The sequence below is a fragment of the Delphinapterus leucas genome, chromosome 6 (genome assembly GCF_059928025.1).
Source record: "Delphinapterus leucas isolate spDelLeu-1000000601 "Yukka" chromosome 6, BTC_Dleu_Yukka2, whole genome shotgun sequence".
NCBI classification, from domain to species: Eukaryota; Metazoa; Chordata; class Mammalia; order Artiodactyla; family Monodontidae; genus Delphinapterus; species Delphinapterus leucas.
In genome coordinates this window covers 29,084,907-29,101,603 of record NC_143134.1, presented here as the reverse complement: position 1 = coordinate 29,101,603, position 16,697 = coordinate 29,084,907, and positions in this window count along the sequence as shown.

Genomic DNA, 16,697 nt, shown 5'->3' with positions numbered 1-16,697 from the left:
TGTTTCGCTCCTTCATGGAGAAAGGGTTGGGGATAGGGGAAAGGAGGTAAGCTTCAGGTCCAGTGAATAGAGGAGGGGATACAGGCAGCAGTCCTTCCCCTCAAGGTGGTGAAGTTCAAAGACAAAACTCTCTATTGCAGGACTGTCTGCTCTCCCAGAACTCAGGTCTACTGTTAGGCTAATCATCTTGTCTCTTTTCTCTCTGTTAGATGTTCCAAGCTAGAAAAGGGAGAATTTGAACTATTGTCTAGAGATAGGCTGAAGAGAATGGCAAGACAACCTCATTCTTGCATATTATTTACATGGTCATTCTGTAACTTTTATTACACTGTAGGAATCTGGACAGAGCCTGCACATGCCACTCTGCATAGATGAACATGGTTCCTGAACATGAGACCATCAGCAGAGCAAGGAATTATGAGCAGGAAAAATCTACCCATAGATGCACAAGTAGGAACAGGAGAGCTTCTGAACAATAAAGCCTATAGATACTTATGCCAATATTCCAGTGGGTTTTGGCAGCTGTTTTCACAGAAAGTTTAACTCTGTTATATCTTTTCTTTCTTCTCTTCTTGTTCTCTTCTATCTCCTGAGAAAGTGTCTTCAAATTCTCCCCTCTGGAATCTTTCTATGTCCACTTTGCTCAGCTGTGATTTATACCTCTTCTAACCTCTACAGTGAAATGTCTGATTTTAGACTTGGCACATAGAACTCACTCGATTTAGAAGAAAAAGTGATTTTTGTATGAATACATGTTGCTCCAAGCTCCTTGAGATCAGAGAGTAGCTTCTACCATTGAATTTTTTTCTCCTACTAAGGTGTGATACAAAATATATTTTCTGATGAATGAGTTGGGGTTTAAAAAATACACTTAGTGAAAGAAAGCTAAAGAAACATTGGTATCCAACATCCAGTATCCACTGGCAATACCAATATCCGCTGGTATCTACACCAATCCTAACTAATCACAGGAGCTCTGTCCAATGCCTTGCCCCAAGAGATGATGGAATCTGGAAATTAGATTGCTACCATAAATTCAAGGTCTCATGAACTTACCCTTCAGAGAAGTGCAGTCTTCCCCTTAATTCTGAAGTAAACAGTTGACTCTTTCTAACTTCTGATTTGCAATATAGTTTTATGCAGAACATAGGGCAAGTACCAACCTTAAATTAAACTGCCCACTGGGTTTCCCACCAGTCATTCTGGTACTTACCAGTTCCTTGTACTTGTGAGATGAACCTTGTCTCCCTTCTTTAACTTTTCTTATTAACAATAGGCTAGATTGCTATTTCAACCCAAAGGATCATCAACCTTACCAAAATGGAGCCAGACAACTCCTGTTGATATGCTCTAAACATCATATTGGATTTCTCAGATAACAAAACCAACACTTGGAAGTTTTCCCTGCTATCAGCACTCAGACTCTACCCTCTTATTTCCATCTTAGTGATGTAACAACATTTGTCTTTCATGGGGAATCTCTCATTTGTGAGCCCATACTAGTTGTAATGATCAAAAGATGCTTAATATCAATATTGTGGCTCTTGTCACAATGCTGGTGAATAATAAAGGTGTTTAAATTTCTCTTCTAAGTTTAGTATGAGAATCTGGGTCATATGGAAAATCTGGGGGGGCAATAAAAATAAGATATAATCTGTAGGTTCAATAGTTATGTTTCCAACCCAAACTTAGGTCTACTAGCTTGACACACAGCAAAGTCAATATACTGATACCAGGTTGTGGTGAAGAAAAGTACAGTGTTTATTGCATGGTAACAATCAAGGAGAACAGGCAGGTCATGCTCAAAGTCCTGAACTCCCCAGTGGCTTTTAAGGATGAGTTTTTAAAGACAAAGTGAGGGAGAAGGTTGTGAGGAATGTGATCAGCTAATGAACAATTTTCTGATTAGTGGGTGGTGAGGTAACCAGGTGAGGTCACAGGGGTTAGCATTATCAATCTTCAGGCTCCAGCTGGTCTGGGGGATATGTGCTCATGGTCATTATTCTCCATCTGGTTGGGATCTGGTTTCCACAAAACAACTGAGGAATGTGCATTAGACTTTGTCTTTACCTTTGAGACAGAACTAGAAGCCTGTTGGGCTGATTTATTTCTTAAGCTAGTTATATCCCTTCCTGACTGTCCTATCTTTGTTTCTGCATTCCTTTGCTTTCTCTAGTCAGGAACTCTGGGGCTTGTTTCTTTCTCTATTCATGGATGGCCTAGGGGCCACAGTTTATTGCCACAGTCTTTTTCCTAATCATCATTAAGCAGGGGGCTCTGGGGGTTCTGTCACCAAGAACAGAGGTCTCTACATAGGTCTGCTCAGTTTCAGTTATTTGGAACAACACGATGTTATTCAAAAAGATAAAATTGTTTTATTAAATGACAGGTCTGAGCAAACACCAACTGTATATAAAATAATAAAAATTTATTTATAAAAACAAGTGTTTTACAAATTATTTTAAGAAAATTTGCTATTTCATAAGCTATATATAAAAACATCATCATCATGGTGGGGACTCTTGTTACACTATTCTTGATGCCTTCAAAATCCAAAGGACAGTTCATCAAATACCTTCATTTTCTTATTTCTAATCTTTTTCTCTACACCACCTTAACCATTCATTCCCTTAGAAATATCACAAAAACTTATCATTACCATTATCTGTCACCTCAAAAATATCAATTTTAGGTATTCAATTTTTTGAGCTCCACCACCTATATTTCTAGTTCACTCTTTATAATATCCCTATTTCAACAATTTTCAAAAACAGAGTTCTAATCCATTGAGGCTTCTAATTTTTAACTGTTCATCTCTGCCATCATAACCTCAATTTCTTTAAGCACAGAAGATTCCATTGTCTGTTTTGCTAATTATTCCTTTTAACACAACCTCAAATCCCATGATCCTCCCAACCTCTATTAAACCTCCTTGCATAACTACAACTTTAATTAAATCCAATTTCTCTTCTAGTCTAATCTATACTCAAGTAAGTGAATATGGAAGGAGAAAAACACACAACTGTGCTGACCAAATTCACAATCTATTTATGACCAAACCTTAAGAAAACTTGGTGCTGTCCAGCAAAAATACTATATTTCCCTAAACATTATGCTCTCCTACTCCCTTATATAACTATTTTATCTTTTCCCCACTTTGCTCAAATCTCTAATACCTGCTCCTTTCTCACTCTGTGCTTTGTGCTCTCCTTATTTATTTCACTGAGAAATTAGTAGCAGTCAAAGAAGAACAATTTCTCATCTCCACCAGACCTAACATTTCATCTCCATTCATACATCTATGTATTTTCTTTCTTCTAGAGACAACAGATAAATTGTCTCTACTCCTGAGGCCAACTCCATCAGCGATGCGAATGATTCTATCCTCTTGCTTTCTCAAGGACCTTGCTCTTGCATTGTCTCCACAGTCTCCTGCATTATACAATTTTCAGTCTCCTCTGAAGACTTCAACTTCACTGCAATAGAATCTGCAGTGTATCTTCTATCTTTAAGAAAACTTTTCTTTGACTTCCATATCTCCTTCAAGCCACCACTCTTTTATTCCACTCCCATTTATAATAAAAATTCTCAAAGGCTTTGTCTGTTTTCCTATCTTCACATTATCTGCTCTCATTTCCCCCTTGAATTCACTCCAGTAAGTGGTTTGTCTCACCACTTTATGGAAATCATGATGATGACCAATGACTCCTGGGTTGTCACACACATTGGCCAATTAATAGGTTTCCCTTACATAAGATATATGTGCAATGAAAGCATGAAAAAAGTTGATTACACCTTTCTTCCAGACATGTTTTTTACTCTTGCCTTCTGAAGTAGCAGTTTTTTGGTTTTCCTCTTCTCTCATGCTGCACACTCAACATCTTGCATCTGCTATCTGATTGTCAGAGGGTGCCAGGGATCAGATCGTTGTCTTCTCTTTGCTGTTGGCATACAGTCCTTGGGTGATTTGATTTAGTTTCATGTCTTTACAAACCAACAATGCCCTAATGACTACCAAATTTTACCACCAGGCTGACCTCTCCTCTGAGCCTTGGCTCATTTTACCAAGTGACTACTCAACAGTTCCATTTAGATATTTTCTTGGTTTTATCCACACAGCCCCTCTCCTTCACAAATTCCCTTTCCCTACATCTTGGTTAATGGCATCATTTTCACTTGGTTGTCCAGTCTCATACCTCCCCAATGTAACAGCAAGTCTTATTGGCTCCATTTTCAAAATGTATCTCAAATACAACTACTTATTCACCAACTTCACTGTTCTCAACCTACTCAATCCACATTTTCTCTCACTTGGGTTATGAAAATAGCCTCCAAAACAGACTCCTTTCACATTTGCCTCACTCTGTATTCTGGAAAAAGTGACATTTTAGAAATGCAAATAAGACAATTCACTTCCTCCCTTCAAAATCTGGCAGTTTTTTTCCATTACAATGAAGAAAATTATTCAGCATTCTTACCAGGAGCCACTCAACCCTAAGTAATTTACCTCTGCTTATCTGTTTTGCCTCATCTCCTATCCCTCTTCTCACCACTTATTCTGTACCACCTGCACTGGTTTTTTTGATACTCCTCAAGTGTCTAAGAATTATTCCGCTTCAGTACCTTTGCAATTGCTGTATTTTCCTGCAGATCTTCCTTTAGCTTCTTCACTTATTTCTGTCAGGCCTTTTGCTCAAATTTGACCCTTTAAAACAATCTCATTTCTCATTATCCTCTAATCATCATGATTCATTTTTGTCGTATCATATATGTCACATTAAAATGTTTTAACATCTATTTGTTACTTGTTTATTTTGGGGTTTATTCTCCCACCAGAACGTTAGTCTCATGAGAGCAGGTACTATGCTTTTCCTTGTTACCTGCCTTATTCTTGCCTCAGGCTGGATATAGAAATGAAACAAAACACTTTTCCCAGGGATTCTTGTTCAATTTCTCTGAGGCTTCTATTAATGCTTTTGCTATTTTACTACCCCTACTTTCAATGATATCTAGAGTCTGATTGCGTATGTAGTCCCTTCTTAAGGACCCAGTTACCATACGCACTCTCATAACCCTCCAAATATCCCCCATACAACTTCTATCCACGGCAAAAGGATTCCTATTTCTTCTTCTGTGGTGGGACTGTCTCTCATACCATGTTCTCCATTCTTGTCTTGTAAAAAAATTTTGGTTCTGGATTTCAAGCAAGCTTTCTTTCAAATCCATATTTCTGTTTGTGACTATCCTTCTCCAGACAAACCAGAAAGTGGTAGGAGTGAGATCAACTGCAAAATCAAAAGACAATTATGATCAGCATTTTCATTTTGTGATATTTCTACAGTGTACTTCATATCCAGTTACGATTTTGCAGTCATAGAGATCAGTGGAGTAGAAGACATCAAACACATTTCTTCACTCCAAAAAGAACCAAAGCATATCTTGTGCCCATTTATAATCTCAATGGTCATACAATATAAAAAGATGTATATATATATATATATGAATAAAAATAACATGAATAAATGTAAATTACATAAGAAAAATTAAAGTGTCATAAAATTGAGAGACTGGAGCCTCTTGGAAGATATTGAGAAAGAGGTATCATTTAAGCTGAACCTCATAGGGAAGAATTAGTTTAAGATGTGATAAGGTAAGGAGAGGAAACCAAAGTATTAAAGTCTGAATCTAACATCAATGAATGAATAAATGAATATATAGGTAAAATCATTTATTTATTCTTTTAACAAATAAACATGTTAGGATAGCCAGGTAAAATAAAAGATACCCAGTTAAATTTAAATTAGAAAACAGTGAATTTTTTTAGTATAAGTATGTACCATATATTGCATGGAATATATTTATACTTTTAAAAGTTTATTTAACATTTGAAATTCAAATTTAACTGAGCATCCTGTATTTTCATTTGTTACATTTGGCAACCCTAATTTTATTGAGTATATGTCCTACATATATTCTAGGCATTGTGAATATGAATTTAAATCAAAGATAAACACTTGCCCTTGATTTGCTTGCTGTTTATTAGAAGGTATATATGTAACCCTCTGAAGGTTGGATATGCCAAGGGGAATGAGAACAGAGAAAGAGAAAACTCATTACATGTAAATCATTGAACTGCAACACAATTTTTGTAAGCCTATTTGGTGTGTATATATATTTAATCTACCATAAGTCTAAAAGTAATGAAAGTGACTCCATTCTGCCTAATATCTAGAAAATAGCAGCATTGGTCTCAGATGAGAAAAGTGAGGATTAGAGAGATTGCCCGAGGATTGAATTTATTCCATGACACCACTCTGGCCTTTTTGATCTAGAAAGGCTCAAGAATCAAGACCCATTGTTGACATAACCCTCTATCCTTGAGGTCCTGGGGTGTTCTCCTGTACCCCCTGTCCCTCTCAGCACACCAGGGACTGAAACCTGGAAATATCTGTGAGCTCTTCCCCTCCACTCCCCCTCTCCAGTCCCCCTTCCCTGTGGCAGGTCAGGGCATCTCTGTGATTGGCACTGGCTGCTCACACACAGACCTAGGATGACATCACTAGTGAAGCGTCTCCACTGAGTAAGACGGTCTCTTATCTTGTTTGCCTTTGGGTACAGTTGAGAAAGACTTCAGGCATCTTCCCTAGGAGAGGCCCCCAAATGAGTTTGTAGACCAGGATCCCATCTGCAGCTCCAGCTAGGAGAAAGAAGTGAGACTCCCTGACTGTTCTTCATAAAGGACCATCTCTTTGTAAAGTGTCAGCATCAAGGCTGTAGCGTCTGTCTCCTGGAGACAGCTTGCATCCCCATCATGTACCTCAGGCTGTTTGCAGGGACAAGCCATGGTTAGGATGAGATGGCAGTAGGACTAGACTGCAAGATGTCTCTTACCCTCCTTTCCAGGACCTTCTGAAAGTTAATCTATGTGCTATGGACTGAATTATATCTCCCCAAAATTCATGTGTGGAATCCCTAATCCCCAAAGTGATGGTATTTGGAGATAGAGCCTTTGGGAAGTAATTAGGGCTAGATGAAGTCATGAAAGTGGAGCCCCTGTGAAAAGGGATTAGTGCCCTTATAAGAAGAGGAAAAAACACCAGAGTCCTTTCTCTCTCCATTTGAGCACACATCGAGAAGGTGGCTGTCTGCAAGCCAGGAAGCAAGCTCTCACCAGAACCCATCCACGCTGGCACTTTGATCTTGGACTTCCAGCCTCAAGAATGTGAGAAGATAACTTTCTGTTATTCAAGCTGTCTGGTCTGTGGTATCCTGTTATGACAGCCAGAGCTGAGTGAGACACTACTGTAAAGGTCTGACCTAAAGTCAAATCACAATAGTGGGCAAGGTGAGGGGGCAAGACCAGAATATGGCTGTGATTTAGGAATCCAGAAGCCTGTTCAATTGCACTGTCCCTGTGTTGGAAGAGACTGTCAGGATAAGGGGTGCAAAGAACAGGAGGGTCAAAGAAACAAGCACTCAACTAAAGTAACTCTAAACACTTCCCTATTAATCTGGTCTACCTATTGCCAAAGTGAGTGCAGGGTCTCAATGTAGCATAACTGAGAGAAATCTCTAAGTCGACCTGCTGATATTTGTATTTTCCACGTGGCATCTGTGGAAGTGACCATCTGGTCTATTTGACGACTGCAGTCCTCACTAGAAGGAAATGAGATTTTTCTGGTTTTGACAAGTCAGCCTCTGAGAAGCCCCTTAATGTGAGTCTGCCCTGGGAAATGGAACCACTCTGAGTGCTGACGATCCAGGTGTCAAGCCTCCAAGACTGAGGATGGTGCTTGGACTGTGGCTCTTCCCCCAAGGTAAATGGTGATTCAGGATCCTCTGACTTTCCCCTGGTGGCTCCCTGTCTATTTCATTATCTTTCTTCTTCAAATGGCAACAGGCCCCTTAATAAATCTAGAGCCTCTCTTTATCTCAAAAAATTTAACTGAGCCAAATTTAAAACTCTATTTCCCTATCTTTTTGGCTAGCCACTTTTTTAAGGACACTTCATAAATTTGACCTTTGTCCCCAATAGTTTTTCTCCTTCACCACCGTTGTTCATTATCACACCAACTGTCAAGCAAGCTGACAGAGTGGTTGATCTAGAAGCATCACGATAAAAATCAAGAAAGGAAATCCAAAAAAATTAAAGTATGGTTTAGAAAACAAATAGTATAATTTTCTTGCAGAATAATATCTTACAAATTATCAGCAGATTAGAATCAGAAAATTCTAGGACTGGAGCTGAGTTTAGAAATCATCTAATCTATCTCTTTCATGTTATGACTGGGGAAATTGATAAAACAATTGGAGAGGGAGAGGGAGAAGAGAGGGAGAGTAAAAGAGAGAGTGATTACTTTGGAGCCTGCAATTGAAGCTGTATGTTTCCATGTCACAGTTTGTTTAAAATTCTAAAGCATTACATGCAAACAGACAACTACATAAAACATGAATGAGCACCTCAGTGAATTATCACCAAGTGAATATGCATGTGAAACCAAAACCTCAGGTGGATAAATTAAGCATTGCTGACACTCCAGAAGCACTCCCTCTTGCCCCTTCTCCATCACTACTCAATCTTTCTGAAGGTGACCAGACTCTCTTTTATGATATTAATGTTCACATTTTAAAATGAATAGTCTTCTTACCATCCATGCATCCCTAAATATTGTATTTTAGTTTTGCCTTTTTATACACTTTGTAATGGTAACATGAAATATGTAAACTTTTGTCTGTCTTTGCTCACTCAGTATTTGTATTCATCTGTGTTGTAGCGTTAGCTGTGGCTTGTTGGTTTTCGCTGCCGAATAGAATTTCATGGTATGAACGTTACACATTTTATGGTCTAACTTTTCTGTTGATGGACAATTAAGTTTTTTTGAGGTTTTGCTCATTATGAATAACACTGGTATGATTTTGTTTTGTTATGACTTTTGATGCACATGCTAAATTATAATGTATGCATATATTCAGGATTTTACTGCCAAACAGAAGATTTTACTGTGAAACAGACGAATGTCTAATGAGAGCAAATGTCACTTCCTAGTCTTGTCATTATAAAAATCAAAATAAAGAGACCTTTAAAAGATACAAGAAGGTGATATAAATATTTGGGAACCTGGAAAAAAATTAAAGTTGTGTGGAGTAGCAGGAAATAAGATGAAAAATCTGAATTTAAAAATTTAACTAAAAGACTGGAAAGAAAACAAGCTATTTCTTCCCAGTGCATTTAAATATAAGCCTTGGTGCCAGGTTGCCCTTCATAGACAATGGCAATGATTCATAAATTATTATGCTTGCTGAAAGAGTCATATTAGCTACTTGAACAAAGTAGCCTGTGTAGGCTACTCTTTATAACTAATCTTGAATCACCCATTAATTTTATTTGTTATGAAGTTTAAAGACATGGTCGTATGTCTAAGGAAAAAGAAATGTTTGGATAGGTCCTGAGACAAGCATTTTAGAACTAAAGTTTCAAATCAGTATGAAATATAGTTTTCATCTGTCCCTTGCTTGAAACACTATTTAAATAAGCAATTATCTAGGTGATAAAAGAGTCATGTGGATTTGGCAGGTCCAGAAATTTGAACATTCTTGGAAGTTTTGAATCCAGAGGATTAAACTGGAGGCAAGCTGAAATTGTGGCAGAAAATAAAACTACCCAAGAGTGGCTCTTAGACCACTGGGCAAGTAAATGGTTAAAAAAACCCAGCATTCTGGATTGAACAAATTGCTTCCATGTCTTCTGGAAAAATTGAGAACAAGTGCCAGTCTGCAAAATTAAAAGAAAATAATCCAGTCCCCCTCAATGTGTACAAAACACATATTTCCTCTTCTAAAGGAATGAACCATTATAGAGAAAAACCTACACACAAGTTGCTGCATTGTAGCACAGAAACTGATGGTGTGTCAACCTAGAATAGGGGAAAGGCTCTGGGCTTTAGGGGCAATATTCACCTGTGTTCAAATACCCTGTGACCTTGGGCAAGTTACTTAATCTTCACGATTTCCGGTTTTCCTCTCTGTACAATGGATTAAAATGCCTTCCTGGCATGGTAGTCGTAAACTGTAGGAGTGTTAATGAAGTATTATTACATTCCCAGACCCCTGCAGGAACTCAGTCATTAGAATTTTCTTTGCATTCATTCAACAAGTAATTATTGAGCACCCAGTGTTTGCCAAGGACAGCTCTTCACGCAGAGAATAATGTAAACCAAAAAAACAATCTTCCTTCAAGGAACTGACAGTATAGTGTTTGTGAGGGGAAATGAAAAAGCAAGCAGCCATGGACACATGCCATTTGGATCTCCTGTCAGGAAATTACCGTCTGTTCATCTGTTAGGGTTGCAATTATCTGCAGCATTTGATCTGAGGACACACCTCCCAGGCAGCCTCCAGCTGGTGATTCAGTATGGTTTGTGTCCTTGGGCCTGGCTATTTCTGTGTGATTCTTTGCATCCAAGCTCACCATTTAGCTGTCTAAGATTTTCTCAGATCCACACTGCAGCCTGAAGCTTCTCCCACCCAGCCCTCCTTCCTTCTTCTTTCGCAAATGTCGGACCAGCATGATGGCCAGAAAGCTGTCCTGCCTACTCCTACTCCCCTACCTTTTATCTGTCATGGGTGTTCCCCCCTTATTCTTCTCCCTTTGTCTCAGGTTTGCTTTCTGGAAGATGCATCCAACACATGTGGCATGTTTGAAAGTGAAAAATGCAGGAAAACATCCCATTGGAACTATACAGAGACAGTCCCTTGCACTGTTTGTGGGATGTTTTCTGTGCCCTGTGGAGGATTCCTGCCCTAACCGCACCTAAGCCATATTTTCCACTATCATTGTGGAAAAGAGGCTGGTCAATGCTGACACTAAAAGTACACGAATAAGTATTCAATTTTAGAGACAGTTGTTCCAACCACATTACCTTATTCAAGTAAGTTTTGCAATCCAGAGAGTGAGGCTAATTCACAAATCCCAGTCCCCTGTTCTGCTACACAATAATGTCGGGTTGATGGATAAGAAGAAAATTATCACAGCTCTCTTGACATCTGCTGCATAGAGTGAAATGCAGACTCATAACTGCTGCAGGCTGTGTTGTCACGAAGTCTTTTCTTTTTATTTAGAAATTCCCATTGGTTATGAATGTGATTCTGCTTTCTTGGCAGCTGCAGTGGAATTCTGCAAGTAGCTCATGTCATCAGTTAATTCTTTGAAAGTTATTCCACTGACTGGTTGGCAGCCAACTGAAAAACCAAACTCAGGTAGGGCTGACTGGTGTGCAGAAGCTGAGCCTGTAGGTTATGAACAAGCTGATTAGCCACCAAAAATAATAGTGCAGTCCATTTTAACAAGAATCTAGTGGATTAGCAACAATTCACTCTGAAATGTTCTCAACTTATTTAAATCTCATTGAAGTGAAGCCTATTTTGTTCTGACTTTTGTTTTCTCTTTTTTGTCACAGAATCTATATAACAGCATTCCTCTTTAGATTTATGACATACACCACTCCCCTCGTGACTCTAGGGATTAATTGTTGACTAGTACTGCTTGTCCTCATTCTTGCACTTGCTTTTCCAGTGTGAATGTGCTTCTCCTGCCATCACCCTCAATAGTTCAAAGGGTATAAATTGATGCCTATGATGAGATTCTACAGATTTCTTCACTCGTGCAGGATGTATTGAGAAGAAAAGTCTGCATTCGAATCTGTGCTGGGATTACAAAAATGGCATGGATTGCCTCGAGAGCATAAGATTACCTTCCTAGAATGGGAGATATTTATATAAAGTAATAATACAAATAATGTAATTTTTTACTGTAATAGTACACAAATAAAGAATTATATCAGCACCAAGGACAAAGTGACTTTTGCTTGGAGGAATTTCAGAAGGCTCTCAGGAAGATCTAGGGAGATACAGACTGCCTGTCATCTCCATCAACCTCCTCCATGTCTCCTTCCCATAAAGATATTCAGCACCTGTCCCAATCTCACAACTTATAGCTGTCATTAAGATAGATAGAAATTCTGGAGCCCACCCAACTCGAATCATGTCAGAATGTCCCAGGTTGTCAAGCAAGGTACTGTAAGGTGTGAGAACAGTATGTGCAATGATACAAAGAAGCAAAAGGGAAATTATAAATCATTACATTTTCATTAAGATTTGAATAATATAATGTTAGGAATTGATACTGAGAATGTAGTCAAGGGACAGATGGTGAAGTGCCTTTATTCTGTGCATTATATGCTGAGCAAGGGACAGATGGTGAAGCGCCTTTATTCTGTGCATTATATGCTGAGCAAAGGAGTCCTATCCTTTTTTTTTTTTAAACATCTTGGAGTATAATTGCTTTACAATGGTATGTTAGTTTCTGCTTTATAACAAAGTGAATCAGTTATACATATACTTATATCCCCATATCTCTTCCCTCTTCTATCTCTCTCCCAGGAGTCCTATCCTACGTGTACTATTTTGGAAAACTCACATCACATAGACCAAACTCCTTATTTCTGTTATAGGAACCACTGATATTTATTGTCAAAAGGACCATTGATGTAAATTGATGACAATTTATCATTCACTAAAGTAAACAGCTACTTCCAGAACATACTCTGAAAAGAAATTGAAAGTGCTTATTCTCTTCAGTCTCAATTTTGCAAAAGAATTTCCTTTGTTGGCTTGCCAAGGTATAAAATTCTATTAAGTAGAGTCAGTTCTTTATGGCTTTATTTTATTTCTATAAATTTTCCCTCAATGTTTTTAGCAGGGTTAACAGATCATGATTAACGAATGACTTAGTGGATAAACTGATGACCACTGAAGGAAAATGAATAAGGCCTGGGAATCAGGGAGTACCATGGAAGAACAAAATGGAGACATTGGGATCACTTTCCAATCTGGACAACAGCCAGATTCAATTGCTCTCATTCATCCTGGGAACTATACCTTTGCACTGAAAATGTCTTGTAATTTTGTTATTTAATAGCAATTTATGCTATTATCCTTAAGCCACAATGGAGTGAAATTGCAGTCAACACAGTGATATAAACTATAATACAAGTCCTATCCTTGACAAAGGGAAAATGAAAACATGCCTCAATATTAATGCCTTCTCTGTAACCTCTTATGTTTTAGTCATTCATTTTACAAAAGCTGGAAGGCTGCCAGATTCAGAAACAACATGTATTAGTCTGAGTACCATTGCAGAAAACAGAGTCTGTAGCTATTTTCAATAAGAAAATATTTACTTCAGGAAAGCAAATAGTGTAAATATTTGTTGGGTGAGCTGGAAGGACAGATTTTAGATGAGAAGTTCTCAAACCTGTCTCTGCATGGGAATCGATTGAGGAGATTTTGAAGATATCCATGTCCTGAATTCACTCTCTGAGATGATAATGAATGTCTGGGGTGCAGGCAGCAGTAATTTTACAACCCCTTTATGTGATTGTTATGTGTAGCCAAATTGAGACTGCTCCAAGTTGAGTACTCAGGGTTCCAAGAACCATACTACAGAATCAAGTCACCAAGGGAACTGCTGTTGCTCTACAACCAGGAAGCTGCTTGTTCTGTAATTTCACTGCTATCATCATGATCAGTGCCATGCAGTTCTAAACCTCTGATATTACAGCTGGTGCCAGCATGGTCTGCACCAGCAGAACAGGTTTTTTGTGCCTTGACATCTCAAAAGTAAATGATGCTAGAACTCAATTATTTTAAAAACAGAAAACACACACACACGCACACACAAACACACACACACACACACCAGATGCTTTCATGACCAAATTTAGAGCAGAAAGAGCAAAATATGCAGAAAAATGGCTTCACTTTCTCCTCTCAGACCTGGAAGGAATTCATTTTATTGGCTAAACCAAAATTACATGCAGTATTCTAGCTGCAAGGAAGCCTGGGATATGGCAATTTTTGCTCTGTATTCTTTGCAGTACTAGAAGAAACAATAGAAAAAAAGAGTGAAATAGAGGTCAAGGACCAATCTACTTTATCCCAACATAGCATATACAGAGAATTAATACTTATATTAGATATTTTATTTTAAAAACTGTCATTATTTAACATTTACTTATAAGAATCACCAACATTGTTGATAATTTGGCAATAGGTTTATCTTAGTACATTAGGAAGTAGAATTGTTTAAAATCATCATCTGTTTTCCATTCCAACATGAGCTTGGAACTTGTCACTATCATCCTCACAGCAAGAAAAAATGTTCAACAAAAAAATACCAGCAAGTCTTCTTAGATTAACTGGAAAAGAGAGGGCTAACTGATATGTGAAAGCATAGAGATAAGTGAATACAGAGAACCATAGCTTACCAGGAGCAGAAGTTGCCACTGGGGATAGAAACTGATAGGGACAATTAAATGGTAATTAAAAAATTATGAGAGGCTAAATGTGAACTAAATTGGAAGTTAAAAATTTTTAGGAACCCAGTCATATTGGGTCCCACACTTTCATGAGTTTGACCAAATCTCATGATAAAGACAGTAGAAAAACTCCCTTGTGCTTCAGGAAGGGGAAGTGGAAAAATAGCCATTTAAAAATATGGCCAGAGAACTTTGTTCTCCATGGTAGGAACTTGTCCTTAGTAGAAAATACTTTGGTGGAACCTTACTTGACTTCACAGAAGGACAATTGGCTGTCTCAAGGCCATTCTTGGCTTCCTATGGCATAACAAGGACAAACAAGCATCTAGGAAACTCTTCTGAAAGTTACAGCCCAGAGATTTGAGCCCATTAAAAAAACAGATTTCACCATAAGATTATAGAATGCTTTTTCTCCTCCCTGATATCTTAACACCACATCAACAGAACTCCAATATCATAACAGTGGATTACAACTGAGAGAGCTGCAGGACATGGACTCTACTTAAGATGGAAACCCAAAGACAATAGAGGAGATAACACCAATAATACTAGAGGAAATAAAAGCCTTTCATACTTACAACTACAGTAAACATTAAACACAGCCTAACTCCTACCTAGATAAACATAAAACCTTACATTAAAGGCTGTTTGCCTCAGCCTTTATTATTGGATGCATCATTTACAGCTTTCAACAAAAAATTACAAGGCATGAGAAAAGGCAGGAAAAAAAGTGTGTGAAGATCAAAACTAAACTCAAATGTGACAGAGATTTTGGAATTATGAGATCAGAATATAAAATAACTATTATTAATAGGCTAAGTTCCTAATGGAAAAAGTAGGCAACAATAAAGAACAGATGGGTAATGCATGCAGAGATATGCATTAAGAAGAAATCAAAAAGGAATTTGAGAACTCAAAAACACTGTAAAAGAAATGGAGAATGCCTTTGACAGACTTATTAATAGACTCAGAAAGGCCATTGAAAGAATCAGTGAGCTTGAAGATATGTCAAAAATAAACATCCCAAATTGAAATGCAATGAGAAAAAAAATAAGAGAATATCCAAGAATTGTGGGAAAATTACACAATATAACATACATTAATGGCAACCCAATGGGACACCAGAAGGAGAAGAGAGAAAGGAAGAAAGAAAGAAACAGGGAGAGAGAGAGAGAAATAAAGAAAAAAAGAAAGAAAGAAAGAGGGAAAAAAAGAAGGAAAGAAAGAATGAAGCAGAAAATTTGAAGCAATAATGGCTGAGAATTTTCCAAAATCAATGACAGATACTAAAACAGAGATCCAGGATGTTGAGAGAACACCAAGTAGGATGCATATCAAAAAATCTAAATCTAAGCATATTCAAATTGCAAAAAACCCAACACAAAAGAACAATCTTGAAAGAAGCCAGAGGGAAAAATAAGAATCTTACCTATAAAGAAACAAGGGTAGGAATTACCCCAGCCATCTCTTTAGAAACCATGCAAGCAAGAAGACTAGAAAGAAATCTTAAAGTTTTGATAGGAAAATAGCTACCAAGAATTCTGTATCTGGCAAACTTTTTTAAAGAGTGAAGGATAAACTATGGAGCATCCTGTGTAATATTGTTCAGCACATTAAAAAAATGAAATTTCAAACTATGAAAAGACATGGAGGAACCTAAAATAAATATTACTAAGTGAAAGAAGTCAATCTGAAAATGCTGTATGATCCCAACTACATTACATTCGGGAAAAAAGCAGAACTGTAGAGACAACGAAAAGACCAGTGGTTGCTAGAGTGGGGGTGTGGGGTAAATTGGCAGAGCACAGAGGATATTTTGGTCAGGAAGTATATGGGAAATCTCTGTACCTTCCTCTTAATTTTGTTGTAAAACTGCTCTTAAAAACTGGTCTTTAAGTAAAGAAGTAAAGACCATCTAAGACAAATAAAAACTAAAGGAATATGTCATCTGTAGGTGTGTCTTGTAAGAAATGTTAAAAGAAGTATTTTGGAGGGAAGAAAAATTGCATACATCAGAACTCAGGTCTACATAAAGAAAGAAAGAGTGTTAGAAAATGTATAAATGAAGATAAAATAAAATATTTTTTATTCTTACCTAATCTATTAGATGATGTTTTTTCAATATAATAATAGGAGCAGTGCATTGGGTGATTAGAGATTATGCATAAGTGAAATGAATGCAACAATGTTATGAGAGGTGTGTGTGTTGCAGGGGAAATTGAGGATACTCTGTTAGAAGAGACATGCAACACTCATGAAGTGGGTATTTGAGTGTATTATTTGAAAGTGTATTTAGATAAGTTGTAAATATACACTGCAAAC